We start from the raw sequence: 3,547 nt of genomic DNA, 5'->3' as shown, positions 1-3,547 counted from the left end.
ACAGGTTAGAAAAGACTACTGAGGGAAAGGGAACTTCTACATATGAAGCGTGGGTTATGGTTGCCAGAATTTCAACGCAGTTAGGTTTAACAAGGGGATTTGTAGGCTTGTGAGGAACATAAGTCAAACAAAGACAACAGGAGTGCCAAGTAATCAAAGCGACGATAATATTAGCCGTGAGCTCAAGGAGATCGAACTTACCTGATGACCTCCATTTCTTCAGGAGCAATTGACGAAATGGCAGGAGTAGACACCATGGAAAAGAAGGAGTAAAATACTGCACAAATAAAAGGTGAATTAAGCCATTGAAGGATATTTTCTGTTGTGTGTGCAGGTTTCGGCAGATGAATCACCAAAGGGATATAAACTTACTGGTTGGAGAAGCGGCGGGATGTCAGACCAAAACATAGACTATCGAGGTTTTACACAATGCAAAGGGATGAAGCTCTAAACCAGCTCAAAATAATTATTCGGTGAAGATGAAAAGCCCTAAGGAGAGAGAAAGAGATGCGCGAATATCGGAGGAACAATAATGATAATGCTGAGGTAACGTGATCAAGTAATTCAAAATTTGAAGAACATGATCATTGAGTTTGTTTTTTTAAAAAAATCAACTCATAAAGCATATCCATTGACTCGATAGGTAGTGAGAAATTCATCATCCAGTTTTGATGCCCCAATGGGTCATCAACCTGCAGGGGGCAATTGTTAACCCATAAAATAAAATATTATATGAATTAGAGTTCCTTGGCCCAGTTTCTAAAAACCATGCAGCCCAAGTGGTTCGGCCCACCCGGTGAAGCCCACAAGACGGATGTCCATCCGTAAGAAACGAAGGAGAAGTCAAAAGTCAGTTGAAAAGAACGTGGCCCATGTTGAGAGATAGTGGGATGTAAGTTACGGAATTGGGAACAAAAGAGCCGTCTGAAGAGAAGAGAAGACATACATCATCTCATCAACACTTAGCTTTCAAAAAGCTCTTTTTATTCAGCAATCTTTCTGCAAAAATTTTGTACCGTCATCTTGTCATTTTTTATTACTTGATGTTATGTTGTTTTCATTGATTTAATAAGTTTCCTCAAATTATTTTTATTAGTTATTGAATTATTAATAGTTATATAATTTAATTTTCATTGGTTATTATTGACTTCTTTCATGTACATTCATTGAATCTAAATCGGTATTTCGTTTATATGAATCAATTTCGAAAATACTAAAATGTATGTACTAATGAACGAGTGCCTCAATTTATTAAATATATCATAATAAAAATAAAGCATTCTAATCCAAAATTATAATTATTTCATTAATAATAAATATACATAATTTTGATCCTCGAATCCCTAGTGTACAGGAAATTAATGGGCAACCCGATTTTATGTCTTAGCAGTTTTTTTTTAGTAGCTATCATGTTTAGCATTCATCCACAGATTTTCAGCACACTAGGGTGTCTATCTTGATCAAAACTACGTATATAATTTTGGTCGAACGGATTTGTCCAAACCCGAGACTAGACCCACTTGGGCTCGTCGTATAAACCCGCCCCACCGGGATAGGTTTAATACGGGGTCGGGGTCTATTGGCATCTCTAGTCATCAATTTTTCGATATTACGTACGTCACAATTTTTCGACAATTGGTCATAAATGTTATAAATGCAAATAATTTAATTAATTAATACTAATTTATCAATAGTTGAAAAGAAAAGAAAATTGCATATATTACCCATGAAAAATATAAGTTTTTGAACTAATAACCCCCCTGTAATTCCAGATTTATAGCACACGCATTCTAAAAAAACTTGGATATTCGCAACTAATAGCACTGTACAAAACTTAGCCGGAGTAGTGCGTGTGCTACAGATCTGGAATCACATGGAGAGTTATCAGCAAACTCGGGATTTCACATGGGTGATATATGCAATTTTCTTCTTAGTATAATTATAACATTTCATTGCATTAGTTAAGTAATTAGTTATTATTAGATCAAATAATAATTACTAATTCAATAACTAATAAATAGTAATTTGAGAAAAAATATTATAGTAAGAAAACTTCGAATATCATAATCCGTCACCTCTACTACAAGGGGAAACTACATATATATTACTCATGAAAAATACCGGATTTGCTGATAACTTCTTGTGAAAGATTTTTGAGTTAATAACCCATGTGATTCAAGATGATAGCACACGCACCCCAACTCAAAATTTAGTCAAAAAAAAAATTAAAATGACAAAATTACGACTACTTAAATAAATAATTAAATTAAATTTGTTCATAATTCTATTTTTAATTGAATAAAATAATCAAATTTTAATTAAATGAGAAAAAATATTATAGTAGAAACATCGAAAGAATATTCTTATTATCCTAACCCATCACCTCTGCTTAAATAATTATTGAAAGAATATATTTAATTTAATTGATAAAAAAATGAAAATGATATATGGAAGGATATCTCGAATGCGATATATATCCTTCCAAGGGGAGAAGGGCCGACGGGATTTCTTGGAGAAATAGAAGTGAGGCGGCGGTTCTAGGGGCTAGGGGTTTGGGATTGGGTTTTATTTTATGTTGTGTTTATGTTTTGGGCGTATAAATATGTGCATGTATATGTGTATGTATGTATATGTAAGTGTGTGAGTGAAAAAAATTAAAAGTGCTACTCTTACTTGTAAAAGTGTTATTCCCTCGTTACAACTTTAACACTACTAATTTTACACCTATTAAAATTTTTAAATTTGAAAATCCCAAAATTAAAATAATAAAATTGAATTTTACTAGACCGTGTTTGAAAATGCTAATTTTTGAAATTTTGTTGAACTCAAGCATCTCAAAATTAATTAACTTAAATATTTGAGCAACTCAAACTTTAAAAGAATTTTAAAGCAACTAATTCCAAGAAAGTAAAATTATAAATATTAAAACGAAATTAGGCCTGCAATCCAAATTATGGAATTCTCGACGTTAAAATTCCTCAGAATTCAAGATTTCTTTTGAATCAATACTTAAGCATTTTGATGTCACCAAAATAAAATAAAAATTTAAATAATAAACAGAGCAATTAAAATAATTTAAATAAAAATATTTAAAAGTTATTTAAATAAATATACAAGTGGAATTAAAAATCTTTAAAACAAATTGAACAATCAAAAGCCCTTGTGAATTAGTTAAGTAATTAGTTATTATTAGATCAAATAATAATTACTAATTCAATAACTAATAAATAGTAATTTGAGAAAAAATATTATAGTAAGGAAACATAGAAAGGAATATTTTTATTATCCTAATCCGTCACCTCTACTACAAGGGGAAATTGCATATATATTACTCATGAGAAATACCGGGTTTGTTGATAAATCCTTGTGAAAGATTTTTGAGTTAATAACCCATGTGATTCAAGATGTATATATAGCACACACACCCTAACTCAAAATGTAGTCAAAAAAAAAAAATTTAAAATGACAATTACGACTACTTAAATAAATACTTAAATTAAATTTGTTCATAATTATATATTTAACTGAATATAAATTTAATCGAATA

Source organism: Henckelia pumila, chromosome 2, assembly GCF_033568475.1.
Source record: "Henckelia pumila isolate YLH828 chromosome 2, ASM3356847v2, whole genome shotgun sequence".
Taxonomy (NCBI): Eukaryota; Viridiplantae; Streptophyta; class Magnoliopsida; order Lamiales; family Gesneriaceae; genus Henckelia; species Henckelia pumila.
The sequence above is the reverse complement of the archived record's forward strand: the minus strand, read 5'-3'. Positions refer to the sequence as shown.